Consider the following 18,849-nt stretch of genomic DNA (forward strand, 5'->3'; position numbering starts at 1 on the left):
ATTCAAGTTAGATGCCTTCACCAGCACATATTCCTTTGAGGTTGGAGACAAGACTATCAAGTTCAATTTAGAAGAAGCCATGAAGCATCCTCCCGAAGAGCATTTTGTTCTCTGATGTGATGTAATTGATGAAGTGGTAGCAGAAGTGCAAGAAGAAGACCATAACAAGTTGTGCTACCATATTGTTGAAGAGACGGATGACCAAGAGGGTGAACATGAGAAAGTTGTTGAGAATGAACTCCGTGAGCATGACAAAAAGGAACCTCAGCTTGAGGCAAAGAGTGAATTGAAGCCTCTTTCATCTCATTTGAAGTATGCTTTCTGATAAACCACTATTTTATGGTTTACAATGTGTTTAATTGTGTGGTTTTATCATATTCTTTACCCACTTATTCATATAATTAGCATGCATTTATATTTCCTTCCTAAAGTTATTACATGATTGAAAACTTACTTCCTTGAGACCTTTAATTAAGTATTTTAATTCCCCTTTATTCCATTCGATGCGGTGATTTGTGTGTTAAGTGTTTCAGGCTTTATAGGGCATGAATGAGTGGGAGATTGGGAAGGAAGCTTGCAAAAATGGAAGGAATACAAGAAACTGAGGAGATGACAAGCGAAAAGTGACGCGTACGCGTCAGCGAAGCGACCGCACAGAAAAGAGGAATTCGCAGTGACGCATCCGCATGAGTGACGCAGAAGCGCCGATTGGAAAAGCAAAAGCGACGCGTGGACTTTATAAATGCTGTCGCGTGGGATTGGTGTTTGTGCATGTGACGCGATCGCGTCAGGGATGTGATCGCGTGGGTCATTTGTGCGAAGCGCACAATGGCCGCACGATTCCAGCCTAACTTTCTGTGCGTTGGATCTTTATGCCGATTTCCATATCACGCGGCCGCATGGATGACGCGGACGCGTGGGTGGTAGTTTGTCGCAAGTGACGCGATCGCATGTGTCAAGCGGTCGCGTCGCGCACCCTTTTTTTATGCAGTATGCAGAATGAAAAATACAATGAATGATATTAAAAAATTCCAGGTTCAATCAGAATTCAAAAATAGACAAAAATTCAAACTGAAGAAGAAACGATCATACCATGGTGGGTTGTCTCCCACCCAGCACTTTTAGTTAAAGTCCTTAAGTTGGACATTTGGCGAGCTTCTTGTTATGGCGGCTTGTGCTTGTATTCATCCAAGAATCTCCACCAGTGTTTGGAATGCCAACATCCTCCGGGGTCCCAAACAATGTACGTAAAGCCCTTGTGTGAGTTCAAACATGCTTGCAGGCTCCCAGAGTGTTGAATGTCAGAATAGACTCCAGGATTCCTGATGAGCGGATATTTTGTACACTTTTTGGGGGTAATTTCATGTAGATTTTAGCATGTTTCAAGTAGTTTTTAGTAAAATAATATTAGTTTTTAGGCAAAAATCATATTTTTGGACTTTACTATGAGTTTGTGTGTTTTTCTGTGATTTCAGGTATTTTCTGGCTGGAATTGAGGGAGCTGAGCAAAAATCTGATTTAGGCTGAAAAAGGACTGCTGATGCTGTTGGATCCTGACCTCCCTGCACTCGGAATGGATTTTCTGGAGCTACAGGAGTCCAATTGGCGCGCTCTCAACGGCGTTGGAAAGTAGACATCCAGGGCTTTCCAGCAATATATAATAGTCCATACTTTGCGCAAGGATAGACGACGTAACGTGGCGTTAAACGCCAAGTTCATGCTGCTGTCTGGAGTTAAACGCCAGAAAAACGTCATTATCCGGAGTTGAACGCCCAAAACACGTCATAACCTGAAGTTTGACGCCAAGAAAGGCCTCTACACGTGGAAAGCTTTAGTCTCAGCCCCAGCACACACCAAGTGGGCCCCAGAAGTGGATTTCTGCACCAATTATCTTAGTTTATTCATTTTCTGTAAACCTAGGTTACTAGTTTACTATTTAAACAACTTTTACAGACATTTCTTGTACCTCATGACATTTTCAGATCTGAATTATACACTTTGTGATGGCATGAGTCTCTAAACTCCATTGTTGGGGGTGAGGAGCTCTGCAGCGTCTCGATGATTTAATACAATTCCTTTGTTTTCCATTCAAACACGCTTGTTCTTATCTAAGATGTTTATTCGCGCTTAACTGTTGAGAAGATTGAATGAATATCTCTTAGATTCCCCAACCGAATCTTCGTGGTATAAGCCGGATTGATGACAGCATTCATGAGAATCCGGAAAGTCTAAACCTTGTCTGTGGTATTCCGAGTAGGATTCCGGGATTGAATGACTGTGACGTGCTTCAAACTTTAACCTGCTGGGCGTTAGTGACAGACGCAAAAGAGTGATTCTATTCCAGTAGGAGCGGGAACCAACCGGTGATTAGCCGTACTGTGACAGAGTGCGTGAGCATAGTTTTCACTGCGAGGATGGGAAGTAGCCACTGACAATGGTGACACCCTACATAGAGCTTGCCGTGGAAGGAACCTGCGTGTGAGAAGAGGATTTCAAGGAAGAGTTGAAGTCAGAGGACAAAGCATCTCCAAAACTCCAACATATTCCCCAGTGCTGCAAATCAAAGTAACATTGTTCCCTCTTTTATCAAATCCAGTAATTTCACTTTTAATCCAAATAATCCTATTGACATCCTGACTAAGATTAATAAAATAAATATTGATTGCTTCAAACCAATAATCTCTGTGGATTCGACCCTTACTCACGTAAGGTATTACTTGGACGACCCAGTACACTTGCTGGTTAGTTGAACGGAGTTGTGTTCACTTGTGCCAATTTCTAAAATCCAATTACAAGAAAAAAGGATCACAATTTCGTCCACCAAGTTTTTGGCGCCGTTGCCGGGGATTATTGAGTTTGAACAATTGAAGGCTTATTTTATTTCTTAGATTAGGAATAATTTATTTTTGTTGTTACAGAGTCATTAAATTTTGATAGGATAGTTTCTTTTCAAAAATTTCTTTTCAAAAAAAAAAAACTATTTTTCTTAATTAAGTGTTAATTTTCGTGAGTTTTAGTGTCTTGTTCTAAGTTTGGTGTCAATTGCATGTCTCATATTTTTCTTTAAAATTTTCGACTTGTGATTTTTGTTCTTCATTGATCTTCAAGTTGTTCTTGCTTATTTTTTCTTGTTTGATCTTGAGTTTTTCTTGCTTCGTGTCTTTTCTTGTTTCACTTGTGTTCCCTTTTAAAGCACTAATTGGAACATCTGCATCAAGTGTCATATTTATTCCCAATTGGCTAAAGCATTGGCTTATATTCTTGATAAGGGAGCACCAGTACTTTTGAAAATCTTTTTCAAAAATAATTTTTCTTGATTTAATCTTGTGCCAAACTCCAAGTTTGGTGTTTTATTATTAATTTTTATAATTTTCGAAAATTTTCTTAAAGTTTTCTAAAAATTTTAAGTTTGGTGTTCTTTCTTTTGTTCTTGGTGTTCTTGTGAATCTTCAAGGTGTTCTTGAGTTTTTCTTGTGTCTTGATCTTAAAATTTTTAAGTTTGGTGTTCCTTGGTGTTTTCCCTCCAAAAATTTTCGAAAATAAGGAGCATTAGATCTAAAAATTTTAAGTCTTGTGTCTTTTGCATGTTTTTCTCTTTCATCATAAAATTCAAAATTCAAAAAATTTTATATTCTCCAACTACTTTTTTTTGAATTTTTTTTTAATTTTTAGATTTTAATTTCATTTTTCTTTCGAAAAAAAAAATTATTTTCTAACCAATTTTAAAAACTACATTTTCGAAATTTTTGATATAAAATCCAAATTTCAATTTCAAATTTTTCGAAAATTTTCACAAAATATTTTCAAAATATTTTTTTTACAAATTCCATTTTTATTTATTCCATTATTATAATATAAATAATAGCAACATACATATCATCACTCTTGTATTCCATTACAACAGTAAGTATGAATGGACAAGACAAGAGGACTCTGGGGTCATATGCTAACCCCACTACTGCTTCATATGGGAGTAGTATCTGTATACCCTCCATTGGAGTTAGTAGCTTTGAGCTGAATCCTCAGCTCATTATCATGGTGCAGCAAAACTGCCAGTATTTTGGTCTTCCACATGAAGAACCTATAGAGTTTCTGGCACAATTTCTGCAAATTGCTGATACAGTACATGATAAGGAAGTGGATCAGGATGTCTACAGAATACTACTGTTTCCATTTGCTATAAAAGATCAAGCTAAGAGGTGGTTAAATAACCAGCCTAAGAACAGCATAAAAACATGGAAACAGCTGTCAGAAAAATTCCTGAATCACTATTTCCCTCCAAAAAGGATGACACAGCTAAGGCTAAGCATCCAAGGCTTCAAACAAGGAGATAATGAATCTCTTTATGATGCCTGGGAGAGATACAGAGAGTTGCTAAGAAAATGCCCCTCTGAAATGTTTTCGGAATGGGTGCAATTAGACATCTTCTACTATGGGCTTACAGAAAAAGCTCAGATTTCTCTAGACCACTCAGCTGGTGGATCTATACAAATGAGAAAAACAATTGGAGAGGCTCAAGAGCTTATTGATACAGTTGCCAGAAATCAACATCTGTACTTAAGCAATGAATCTTTCATGAAAGAAGAAGCTAAAACAGTAACTGCAGAACTCAGTCCAGTGGATCAGGCTAATGAATTCAATCAGAAATTGGACTTTCTAACTCAACAGCTAGCCAAATTCAAGGAAATATTACAGGAAACAAGAATGGCTAACAGGAACATGGAAGTAGAATTAAAGCAGACAGAAAAACAACTGTCAAGACAAATAACAGAAGAATGTCAAGCAGTTCAATTAAGAGGTGGGAAAACATTAAATACCTCACTTCAAAGCAGCAGGAAACCAAGAAATAAACAAGTGGATACTCAAAATCCTCCTGAAGACAGTCCGAGCCCAGAAAGGGACAAAGCTGGCGCTGAACGCCCAGACCATGCTCATTCCTGGCGTTCAACGCCAGAAACAAGCATGAATCCGGCGTTGAACGCCCAAGGGGAACATGGTTCTGGCGTTCAAACGCCAGTAACAAACAAGGAAGGGGCGTCTAACGCCACTCCAGCTCCCACCACTGGCATTCAAATACCAGTGGGGAATCAGTCACATACAAGTGCTGATAACAACCCTTCTAAAAAGGCTTCCCAACCCACTTCTGTAGGTAATAAACCTGCAGCAACTAAGGTTGAGGAATACAAAGCCAAAATGCCTTATCCTCAAAAACTCCGCCAAGCGGAATAGGATAAGCAATTTGCCCGCTTTGCAGACTATCTCAGGACTCTTGAAATAAAGATTCCGTTTGCAGAAGCACTTGAGCAAATACCCTCTTATGCTAAGTTCATGAAAGAGATCTTAAGTCATAAGAAGGATTGGAGGGAAACTGAAAAAGTTTACCTCACTGAAGAATGCAGTGCAGTCATTCTGAAAAGCTTACCTGAGAAGCTTAAAGATCCTGGGAGCTTTATGATACCATGCACATTAGAGGGCACTTGCACCAAGCAAGCTTTATGTGATCTTGGAGCAAGTATCAACCTAATGCCTGCATCTACTATCAGAAAGCTTGGTTTAACTGAAGAAATCAAACCAACCAGGATATGTCTTCAACTTGCTAATGGCTCCATTAAATACCCATCAGGCGTGATTGAGGACATGATAGTCAAGGTTGGGCCATTTGCCTTTCCTACTGACTTTGTGGTGCTGGAAATGGAGGAGCACAAGAGTGCAACTCTCATTCTAGGAAGACCTTTCCTAGCAACTGGCCGAACCCTCATTGATGTCCAAAAAGGGGAAGTAACCTTGAGAGTCAATGAGGAAGAGTTCAAGCTGAATGTTGTTAAAGCCATGCAACATCCAGACACCCCAAATGACTGCATGAGTATTGATATTATTGACTCTCTGGTAAGAGAGGTCAATATGGCTAAGAGTCTCGAAACAGAGCTAGAGGAATTTAGACTCAATGCTTTCGAAAATACAAAGATTTACAAAGAGAAAGCGAAAAGATGGCATGATAAGAAATTGTCATCCAGAGTCTTTGAGCCGGGGCAGAAAGTTCTGCTATTCAATTCTAGGCTCAAATTATTCCCTGGGAAATTAAAATCCCGGTGGAGAGGTCCATATGTCATTACAAACGTATCACCATATGGATACATAGAGCTTCAGGATAATGACTCTAACAAAAAGTTTATTGTTAATGGACAAAGAGTCAAACATTATCTTGAAGGCAATTTTGAGCAAGAATGCTCAAAACTGAGACTTGATTAAAACTCAGTCCAGCTAATGACATTAAAGAAGCGCTTGCTGGGAGGCAACCCAGCCAATCACAAAATTTAATTTTATTCGTATTAATTAATTAATTATTTCTTTACAGGTTTGAGTCCAAGTATCTTCAAAAGGTGAAATAGCAATTGGTTGAAGTCACAGAGTTACAGGGAAATTTGGAAGCTCACTGGCATGAAAAAGCCAGTAAGAAATACTTTGGGCGTTAAACGCCCAAAAGAAGCTCCCACTGGGCGTTTAACGCCAGTAAGGGTAGCCATCTGGGCGTTAAACGCCAGAAAGGAGCATCTTCTGGGCGTTAAACGCCAGAAAGATGCACCTTCTGGGCGTTTAACGCCAGTTTGCTAGCATCCTGGGCGTTTAACGCCAGGATGGTGGGGAGGAGGTAAAATTTGTTTTTCTTTACAATTTTTCTAAATTTTTAAGTTTCAATCCATGATTTCTTGCATAAACATGTTTCAAATTATCATCCTTCAAAATCAAATTGGTTTTCTAAGAACCCTAATTTCTAAAATCCCTTTTTCAAAAATATCAAATGTATCTTAATTTATAAACACAAATCTTTTTCCAATCCAATTCTTTTTCAAATATTTTTTAATATCTTTTTTAACTCATCTTATCTTTTTATGAAAATATCTCTCCTTCTACTCCTCTCCTTTCCTTTCTTTTGCTTGAGGATAAGCAAACCTCTAAGTTTGGTGTGATTTGCCGTGATCACTGAGCTAAAACTCATTAAGATCATGGCACCTGAGAGAACAGGAAGAGCAAGGATGTGAACTTAAGGGAGCTAAAGCATCAGAAATTAATTCTTGAAGGCATCCCACAGACTAAAGGAACATCCACTTCCCAAAATACAGGTTGTTAAGTTCTAATTCCAGCTTTAACTCTGTGATAGTATTATTATAGGATTTTACCTTAGAAGTTATATAGGAGTAGTAGTACTTAGCATATCTATTTTGATTTTATTTCCAATTAAGCTATAATTTATTTTTCTCATCATCATCAGGCATGAATAAAGTAGTAGATTTTTTTTAGAATAAAGAAGTAATTTATATTTTTGAGTTATTAGTAATAAAGACTATAATTAATTATATGTGGTGGCAATACTTGTTGTTCTCTGAATGAATGCTTGAACAGTGCATAAATTGTACTTTGAATTTGATGAATATTGGCTCCTGAAAGGATGAGGAACACGAAAAATATTATTGATGATCTGAAAAATCATGAAATTGATTCTTGAAGCAAGAAAAATCAGTCAAAAAAAAAAAAACACAATATTCACAAGCCATGAGCACTAGCCAAGAGTAAAAAGGATCCAAGGCTTTGAGCATCTATGGATAGGAGGGCCCAAGGAAATAAAATCCAGGCCTAAGCGGCTAACTCAAGCTGTCCCTAACCATGTGCTTGTGTCATGAAGGTCCAAGTGAAAAACTTGAGACTGAGTGGTTAAAGTCGTGATCCAAAGCAAAAGAGTGTGCTTAAGAGCTCTGGACACCACTGACTGGGGACTCTAGCAAAGCTGAGTCACAATCTGAAAAGGTTCACCCAATTATGTGTCTGTGGCATTTATGTATCCGGTGGTAATACTGGAAGACAAAGTGCTTAGGGCCACGGCCAAGACTCATAAATAGCTGTGTTCAAGAATCAACATACTACACTAGGAGAGTCAATAATACTATCTGAATTCTGAGTTCCTAAGGATGCCAATCATTCTGAAATTTAAAAGATACAGGGAGATGCCAAAACTGTTCAGAGACAAAAAGCTACAAGCCCCGCTCATCTAATAAGAATCTGAGCTTCATTTAAAACTCTAAAATATTATTACTTCTTAATTTCTGATAGAACCTATTCTATTCATCTAGTTGCTTGAGGACAAGCAACAGTTTAAGTTTGGTGTTGTGATGAGCGGATATTTTGTACACTTTTTGGGGGTAATTTCATGTAGATTTTAGCATGTTTCAAGTAGTTTTTAGTAAAATAATATTAGTTTTTAGGCAAAAATCATATTTCTGGACTTTACTATGAGTTTGTGTGTTTTTCTATGATTTCAGGTATTTTCTGGCTGAAATTGAGGGAGCTGAGCAAAAATCTGATTTAGGCTGAAAAAGGACTGCTGATGCTGTTGGATCCTGACCTCCCTGCACTCGGAATGGATTTTCTGGAGCTACGGGAGTCCAAATGGCGTGCTCTCAACGGCGTTGGAAAGTAGACATCCAGGGCTTTCCAGCAATATATAATAGTCCATACTTTGCGCAAGGATAGACGACGTAACTTGGCGTTAAACGCCAAGTTCATGCTGCTGTCTGGAGTTAAACGCCAGAAAAACGTCATTATCCGGAGTTGAACGCCCAAAACACGTCATAACCTGAAGTTTGACGCCAAGAAAGGCCTCTACACGTGGAAAGCTTTAGTCTCAGCCCCAGCACACACCAAGTGGGCCCCAGAAGTGGATTTCTGCACCAATTATCTTAGTTTATTCATTTTCTGTAAACCTAGGTTACTAGTTTACTATTTAAACAACTTTTACAGACATTTCTTGTACCTCATGACATTTTCAGATCTGAATTATACACTTTGTGACGGCATGAGTCTCTAAACTCCATTGTTGGGGGTGAGGAGCTCTGCAGCGTCTCGATGATTTAATACAATTCTTTTGTTTTCCATTCAAACACGCTTGTTCTTATCTAAGATGTTTATTCGCGCTTAACTGTGGAGAAGATTGAATGAATATCTCTTAGATTCCCCAACAGAATCTTCGTGGTATAAGCCGGATTGATGACAGCATTCATGAGAATCCGGAAAGTCTAAACCTTGTCTGTGGTATTCCGAGTAGGATTCCGGGATTGAATGACTGTGACGTGCTTCAAACTTTAACCTGCTGGGCGTTAGTGACAGACGCAAAAGAGTGATTCTATTCCAGTAGGAGCGGGAACCAACCGGTGATTAGCCGTACTGTGACAGAGTGCGTGAGCATAGTTTTCACTGCGAGGATGGGAAGTAGCCACTGACAATGGTGACACCCTACATAGAGCTTGCCATGGAAGGAACCTGCGTGTGAGAAGAGGATTTCAAGGAAGAGTTGAAGTCAGAGGACAAAGCATCTCCAAAACTCCAACATATTCCCCAGTGCTGCAAATCAAAGTAACATTGTTCCCTCTTTTATCAAATCCAGTAATTTCACTTTTAATCCAAATAATCCTATTGACATCCTGACTAAGATTAATAAAATAAATATTGATTGCTTCAAACCAATAATCTCTGTGGATTCGACCCTTACTCACGTAAGGTATTACTTGGACGACCCAGTACACTTGCTGGTTAGTTGAACGGAGTTGTGTTCACTTGTGCCAATTTCTAAAATCCAATTACAAGAAAAAGGGATCACAATTTCGTCCACCAATTCCAAACTTTTCTTTTACACTCGTCTTTGTCTTGATCTACATCTTTCCAGTCAGGTGATGAGTAATCCGAATTCTCACTGCAGTGACCAAACAGCTTCCGAGATCCTTTGAATTGAGCTTGACACCAATTCCTGCACCTCAAATTGAAGTGTGAAACCTCATTGAATCTTGCATACCAGCGCTGAGTGCGAGTCATTTCCCTTTTTCTCTTAAAGCCGCAAAGAGCTCTAAGCTGGCCATCTGTTTCAAGCAAACCATATTCAAGTGGAAAAGTAAAGATAAGAGTCAAGGATTTTACCCACTTGAAGTTTGTGTTGGTTGGTAGTGGCCTTGAGATCGGTGTTTTTAGTGGTTCTGCAAGCTCTACTCCCTTGTGTTCTTCAGTGAATTCCTCCACTTCTATGCAAACCTTTTCCAATCCAACCATGTCCTGGTCAAAGTCTTCCATTTCTTCCTCATCACTTGAGTCATAATTAGGAGGTTGAGAAAAGTCGACCTCTGCATCATCTTCATATTCACTTGGGGAAGATTCTTCTGTCTCAAAGAATTCACTTGCAGATGCAAGTGCATTACTGAGAGAACTCAACTCGTGATCATCGTCATTAAGGAAACTTGCTTCTTGGGTTATCCCGTCCAGTTCTTCATAAGATATCTACATTGGAGGCTGTGCACTATCCTCCTTAGCATCAATTGTAGTGTTCTTGACAGAATTCTCCACAACTCTAGATTCAGGTGGCGGTTCGGCATCTCCTAAATCTTCAACCAACTCTTATTCTTCTACAATGACAACTTCCTCTATTTGTTCCAGTACGAAGTTATGCTCTATGCTGTCCACTGGAGTTTCTTGTGTCTTCTTCACAAAATTACCCCGGCAACGGCGCCATTTTGAAGAACTGAAGATTGATGGTTTAGAAGTTATAGTAAACTCTCGTTGTAGGTATAGTTACTAAACCAAGCAATCAACCTTTCTAACAAACGTTTTGGTTGTCACAAGTAACAAACCCTTTTGAAATTGATAACCGAGTATTTAAACCTCGGGTCGTCTTCTCAAGGAATTGCAGGGAGGTATGTTCTTATTATTGGTTATGGGTTTTGTAAATTGGGGTTTTAAAAGTGAGGAACAAGTAAATTAAATGGCAAATAAAATAAATAATTAACTATAAAATAAACTCTTGGCAAGATATGAAATTTCAGAAGTCCTATCCTAGTTACTCCTATAAGAATGGAAGTTAATCCCACTTAGTTAACCTTTGCGTATGCAAGAGAAAGTCAAGTGAACCAATTAGTTAGATTTCCCAAGTCCTAGCCAAATCCTAAGGAAAGACTAGAGTTAGTGAAATTCCAGTTAATTAGCCGACATAACAATCAATCATGAATAGTTGAGAACTCAAGAGCTTCCAGTTAATCAATTAAAGCCAATAGTAAATAATCTAAATTAAAATTAAAGAAAAGCAATCATGAGTCTGAAATACCTCAAATTATATTAAATAGAAAATGTCAATTCTAACATGGATAATATCGTCAGCCAATTGGGCAACATCAATCAAACACAATTAAAAATATCAGAGTAAATAAAAGTAGAAGAGAAACATAAATTATTGAACCTGATGAAGATAAAATAATCCTGAAGCGAAAAGAAATCCTAATCCTAAAATAAATTCTAATCCTAATCCTAATCCTAAGAGAGAGGAGAGAGCCTCTATCACTAAAAACTACATCTAAAACTAAAATTTGTGAATTATGAATGCATAAAAAATGAATGGATGCGTTCCCCCACTTCATAACCTCTGGTCTGTGCCTTCTGAACTTGGATTTGGGCCGAAAAGGCTTTAGAAAATGCTGGAATCATTTTCTGCAATTTCTGGTGCGTGGCCTCTGTCACGCGTCTGCGTGGGTCACGCGGTCGCGTCATCCGGAGTTTTCCATGTCACGCGGCCGCGTCAGTCATACATCCGCGTCATATGCGTTTCTCTCAAGGCGCGCGATCGCATCAGTCACTCGTTCGCGTCGCACTCTCGTCGCACTGACACGCGGCCGCGTCGCCCATGCGATCGCGTCGCTGCCAGTTTCTTCAAGAACTCTGTTTCAAGCTTTTCTTCCATTTTCGCATGTTTCCTTTTCATCCTTTAAGTCATTCCTGCCTTGGAATATCTGAAATTACTCAACACACGAATCACGGCATTGAATGGCAATAAAAGATAATTAAAATTAATATTTTAAAGCCTAGAAAACATGTTTTTCACATACATCACATAATAAGGAAGGGAAAGTAAAAACATACAATTTCACATGCATAAGTGGGTAAAGGATTGAATAAAACACTCAAATTCAGCACAAATTATATCATAAAATATGGGTTCATCAACCTCTCCACACTTAAACAATAGCATGTCATCATGCTAAATCTAAGATAAAGAGTAAGGTGAAGTGGTGGAATCTCATGCAATGCAATCTATTCTAAATGCATCTACCTAAATGAGTCATGCAAGTCTAGTTATTATTCACTTATATATAGAGCTTTACATGTAGTTAAATTAATTTACATTCTCAAGGAATCCAATATGTATAGCCAACCTTAGATAATGTTAAAGCACTTTTACAATTGAGATGGGTAAATAAAATATTTTTCAAACTTGCAAGACAATTAACAATAGAAGTAGAGATATATGATAATGAGGTATTGAACCCTCACTGGGTTTTGTGTTTACTCTCTAGTCACTCAGTGTTTATTGGGTTAATCACTTTATTCCTCTTTTTATCCTTACTTTCTATAGCTTTGTTCTTTATCTAATCAATCAACAATTATAGAATAAAGACATACAAAAATCATGAGGTCTTTAATTAAGGTTGTAATGGGGCCAAGGTAAAGGTAAGGGTATATGTATAAGGCTAAGTGAGCTAATTAAGTGAATCCTTGATTAGTCTAAGATCTCACCTAACATACATACTTTGTAAAGCTAAGCCTCTTTACCGATTTTTCCATATTTTTTCCACTTTTTATATTACATGCTCATATTTTGTTCTTATACCATGTGCATCGCTTTTTGCATTTGGGGAATTCTTTTTGTATCCCCTTTTTTTTTCAAATACTAAAATTTTTTTCTACACATGGTAATTAATTTATTTTGACTTCACATGAGCATGTTTCCCAAATTATTTTCACATGACTTGTTTAATTTAATTTCCTACTTTCTATCATTCCATGTTCCCATAAAATTCCCTACACTTAAATATTACACAAAATCTATCTTAAGCTAACCAAGGATTCAACTTGGGATTTTTATTTTGTTTCTCTGCTTAAGGCTAGTAATGTGGTTATAAAACAGAAGGGATTAAAAGGCTCAAGTGGGCTAACAAGGGTGATGTAAAAGGTAGGCTTTATTTGGGATAAGTGAGTTAAAATCAAACAAGGCCTCAATCACTTTCTTGGTATGTATCTATATTCTATAACTGGACATATAGATTAAAACAAAGTAAAGAACACCAGAATAAAAAAGAAGGATGGAACACACAGGAATAAAATATTATGGTTTAAATGTAACCATACAATTAAGCTCAAAACTCACATGCTGTATGTTCTCAAACTCATAAATCATATATCACTTAAGTGTGTCATGCAAGTAGAAATCAAGAGTTCCCATTATACTCAATGTAAAATATATATTGGATGGCTTTAAAGTTTTAGTGTTCCTCCTTGATGAAATGTTGTTTACTAACTACATGTAATGTTATATATACAAGATGTGTGGATTGATTCTGTTAAAGTCTATAGCTTACTTCCTTTTTATTTTCAATTAAATTAGTTATCATATGCTAAAAAGGGTAAACTATACTAATTAATCCACTTAAAATATAACTAGTAAATTAATGTGCAAATCAAGCTAAAATATCCAAAATAGTATACATATAGCTCAAAGTGCAAAATGCAAAAAGTACAATAAAAAGCAAAAAGAGAAAAATATGCAAAAATACAGACAATGAACAAAATAAGAGCGAGTTTGTAGTGGTTCACCAAAATAAAGATATGCCAGAGATGGCAACCTCTCCACACTTAAATAATAGCATCGTCCACGATGCTCACTCAAGCTGGGTGTGAAGGAGTGTCATCTCCAGAAGGATGGGTAGCCAGAGTCTCTGTGGTGGTGGTCTGAGGATCTGCCTGCTGCGGAGGAGGTGCTGACTAAATGGGGATATCGAAGTCTGCAGCCTGAATCTAAGGTGGGTCCTCCTGTTGGGGTGTAGTCTGCTCTGAGCCTGCCTGCGCAGCCTCTCTCTGTGGATGGGTCTCCTCCCCGTGCTCATCCGCCTCCTCCTCAGATGGCTCTGATGGTGTGTCAGGCTCGGAGGGGATGTCGCCGCTAGATCGGATCAACAGCCTCAGGTGCTCATAGCGTCGCCTGCTGCGACGCTCAGATCTCTCATATCGACGCCGGTTGCGGCGCTCCATCCTATCTAGCTGCTGAAACAAGCGGTGCACTAGGTGATAAACTGGCTCTGAGGCAGGTGGAGGTGGGGTAGCTGGGGTAGCTATGGAGGAAGAAGGGCCAGCAGATGGTGTGGCTGCATCACCGGAAGATGGGAGGAATGGAGGTCTGTAGCCCAAAGCTAGAAAGTTTCTGCTGTGAGGGATAATCTTCCTGCAATCTGCAGCAGGTGGCCTCTCATCGGCGTCCTCCCACGATACGTCAGCTCGACGTCCGAGCTGGGCAATCAGATACGGAAAGGGGAGAGTGCCTCGGATGTGGACCCTAGCCATGTAGGACCAGATAAAACGTGGCAGGTATAGGTCCTTACCCTCCATCACACACCAAAGGAGGGTGATCATAGTGGCCAGTATCTCTGTCTCATGGGTACTCGGCATAACATAGTTGCTCAAGATCTGATGCCAATCCGAGCCTCATCATTTAAGTAAATCCTCTTGATTCCCTTAGGCATGGTGGTGTCCTGACCCATTTCCCATGGAACAGTCGGGTCAAGGGCTATCCTTGCCTTGACAGTATCCCAATCAAACTTCATGAAACGCATGTCCTCCTCAACCTTTTTGTACCTATCAGGCTGATCAGATTTATGCGGAAGCTGCAAAATATCCTCAATGGCCTCTTTAGTGACCAGAGTCTGCTTCCCTCTTAGGTTTACTGCATCTAGGGAAGTTTTGAAATAATTGCAGTAAAATTCCCTTACCCAAGATGCATTGACCTCTGTCAGGTTTCTCTCCAGGAAGAACCAGCCTCTTTCTTTGATCTGATCTAAGGTGTATTGCTGGAGTTCTTTTGGGATTTTCAGAGTCCGCTCTAAGTACAGGTTCCTGGAGGTTGTAAACGCCGGATATTTCAACTCGCAGTATCCGTTTGCAAGCTTTAAGGGATCAATAGCAAGGAGTAGCTGGTCAGCCTTCTCCTACGCGGTAAAGTGTTTTTTCCCGCGCGGAGTCATTATGCAAGATGTCTAAGATAGACACAGAGAATTCTCCTCTTTTTCGTTTGCCAGTGGTAGCCTTTCCTTTCCCTTTTCTTTGGAAATATGACATCCTGAAAAACAGAAAGCCAGGATCTAATAAAAACAGGAAAACAACTAGGCAAATAACAAACTAAGCATATAGTGGCAAAGGGGCAATAAAAGAATGAAAATTGAGTTAAGCAATGTGCATTAAAGATTGTATAGGAATTGAAATCTGAGAAAAGATATGCATAATCCATAGCGTATTTAGAATTCATGTTATTTAGGAAGAATGATCATCATGCCATGGTTAGAAGGTTAAAGAGAATAGTGAGAAACCAGGAAAAAATGTTTTAAAAGGTTAGGTTTGGTTAGAATTGAAAAAGAGTTTAGGAGGTTAAAATTAATGAGTTAGGAAAAAAAATGGGTAAAGTAAGTGGCATGATGAACATTTTCTAAGTAACGAAAATTCACAAATAAAAGCAACAGATAACTCAAATTCGAACAAGGAAGTTAGGGATGAATCAAATGAAAATATCAAAAAGTGTGATTGAATCATCCAAGATGTAATTTATAAACCAGGAAATTAAAAAGAATAAGAAAGCTTGCCCTGTCATCCATGAATTAGTTGGGTAAAAGCAGAGTAAAGCAGAGTTCAAAGTACCCAAAACCAAGACATGAATGGAAACAAAACAGTTTGCAGAAAATTTGGACAGCATTCTGGCTAAAATCGGATGTTCCCGGAAAATAAACAGCAACCAGAATAGTTCATATGAAATAAAATATAGCTGCAATTACATATAAAGAATATGAACATGAAAAAGTAGTGTAAAAAACAGCATGAAAGCAAGAAATTACAGCATATGAATAGTATAAACAACACAGCAGAATTGCGAATATTAGAAAACAAGAAGCATAAACAGTACAATTAATCAGGCCTAAATCCACTAACCACATCCTAGGCTACCTAACAACCTAGAATCCACTACAACATGCATATCTAACTAGCCTAATGATAAACATAAACAGAAAAAATATGGAATTAACTAAGAATGATAGAAGGGTGGCGTTTTGCGGAACCTGGTGGACGTATGAATGAAGGCGGGGTAGAGAGGTGAATGGGGAATTGTGGTGGTGGCGTCCGATGCGGCGGAGGTGGGTTGTGCGGCGGCGGTGGTGGCTGTTCGGAGGCAGGGGCTACAAGAAGGGTAATGGGGGTAGGAGGGGAAGGGTTGGGACGGCGGTTGAGGGTGGTGGTTGTGGGCGGATAGGGGTGATGGCAGCGCGGTGGGTGGCGATCGCGGGGGGTCAGCGGCGATGGAGGGAGAAGGGGAAAGAAGAAAAAGAAAGAGGGGGAAGGAGGAAAGGGGTTGGCGTGGTGGTGGCTTCTGGGTGGTCGTCGGGAGTTGCAGTGGGCGGTGGTGATTGCTGGAAGTTGTGGGTGGTGGTTGTGGAGAGAAGAGAGGAAGGAGAAGGGTTGGAGGGTGACGCGAATGGGTAGGGTTCGCGTGACTAGGGGGTTAGTAAATTTGAATCCACGCGATCGCGTGGGGCATGCGGTCGCGTGGCTGGGGTGAAATGGGGGTTGATGTAACAACCCCGGTTTTCGAGTACGCGAAATCTTTTCTGAAAGTACGGAGAACTCCGGAGGATCAGTAAGGGGAGAAGCTTTGATATATTATCATGTATCTCAATCCTAATTGTCATTATGTCATCGTTAAGCTAGAACCTTTTATGGGGCAAGCTCGATAATGCAGTTACGAAGAACATAGTTTTTGAACCGTATCGGTTAGGAGTTTTGATCCGGTTTTTCGTAGATAGTCTCAGTTTGACGAACCGGACTCGATTCATGAGAGAAGAGAGATAATAGGGTAATATTATCATTATATTAGTAATAAACGTTTCTTGAATGATATTATAAGGTTACCTGGTCAGTTTTAGTTAAAAACAGAAAATCGGTTTAACCGGGTTCACAGTTTACTGGTGCAGCTTAGCACCAGCACTCTCTGATGACTTTAGCAATGCTAAGGCCTCATTATTCATGTTTTATTCTCATAATAAATATGTTACTAGTGTCATTTATGCTAGTAGCTCAGAAAATAATTTTTAGAGATGTTTTTGCAAGTGTTCCGATACACCTAGTTTTAGTAGTTATACACCTGAGATATTTTAATATTATTTTAATCCACCTCCAAGCCAACCAATCACAACTCACCCTACACCCCCAAAACCCCCAAGGCTGGCTCATTTTCACTTTGTGGCCGAAAATAGGTAGAGAGAAAAAGAGAGAAAAGTTCTTAGTTCCAAATCTTCAAAGCTTGATTTCTGCTGAACTAAAACTCAAATCAAAATTCTAATCCGACCAAAATGATCCTCTCTTCTTTCTCTACATGATCATATGACTTATCAAGGCTGGGATCAAGGTGAGTTGGCTGCACCATCTCTCTTTTGATTCGGTTTCAAGGAAACATGGTTAAATATGTGTTTCTTGGTGTGATTTAGGAGGAAAAAGTGCTTAAGGACCACCTGAAAGTTTGATTGAATTAGGAGCAGCAAAACCAGGTAGGGTGTCACGAAATTAATCTTGATTATTTGTGTTTGAGATGTGTGAATGTTGTATTATTTGGCTGTGCTAAAAATTGGTTGCATATATGATTGATTCTTGGTGAAAATTTGGTGAAATTTTGATGAAATTTGATGAAATTCAAGCTTTATGTTCATGTTCTTGGAGCAGCTGGAAAAACGAAACCCTAGGCTTGAATTGAGGTTCAATTTGTGATGACATCATGTAGAAAAGATGGGGTTTTAGTGGCTGCTAATTTATTATGAATTGTAGTAAAAATCGGTTGCTGAAAGGATTGAAAAACGGGTAAAAACAGAGAAAGAATCTGAAGAATTTATGAAGAACATGAAGAACACTTTGAGTGTGATGAAGAACAATGAAGAACAGGCCTTAGATCTTAAAAAGGGCAAGGAAGTAAAATTTTTGGTGTTTAAGGGGTTGTTTAGTAATTTCTGAAAGTTAGGGTGGTAAAAGTAGAAATATTAAAAGTTACGGGTGGTAAAAAGTGAATTTTAAAGGTTAAAGGTAAAAGTGAGTTAATTTTCGAAAATTTAATAATAAAATAATAAATAATAATAAAATATTAAATAATAATATTTAATTAAAAATAATATTTTAATAAAAATAATAAAATAATACAGAAAAGGCAGTTTTCTGTAAAAGCTTTAGAAAGACAACTTTAAGTGCAGAATCTTATAATTACCTTCATAAAACACTTAGGGTGTGGTAAGAACATATTAGTGAGGCAAAGATAAAGAAAAGATAAAAAGTTGAAGAAAAGATAAAAATCAAAGAAAAAGTCTGTAAAATTTACATAAGCTTTAAATACATACGTTAAATAGAGCAAGCAGAATAAAGTGAGGAAGCGCAGAGAAAGGAACAAACAGAGCAGAATAAAGAGACAAAGCGAAAAGAGTAATATGATAAAGAGTAGAGAACCTATTGAGAGGTCATCTGTTGCATTAAGGCAACCTCAGAGATATCCATATGTTCATCTACTGCATTGTAGCAGTCAGATAGATAATGGTGCAACCACTGAGAAACGCTTTCCTGCGGTACAGATCCATATTTTATTTCTGTAAGGCAGAGGGGTTATTTCCTGCTACAGAAGTACCGTGACCACCTGTTCCATTTCTGTAGTGGCAGAGGGGTTATTTCCTGTATACAGAAGGTGTGTCGGCATAC

The sequence above is a fragment of the Arachis hypogaea genome, chromosome 10, assembly GCF_003086295.3.
Source record: "Arachis hypogaea cultivar Tifrunner chromosome 10, arahy.Tifrunner.gnm2.J5K5, whole genome shotgun sequence".
Taxonomy (NCBI): Eukaryota; Viridiplantae; Streptophyta; class Magnoliopsida; order Fabales; family Fabaceae; genus Arachis; species Arachis hypogaea.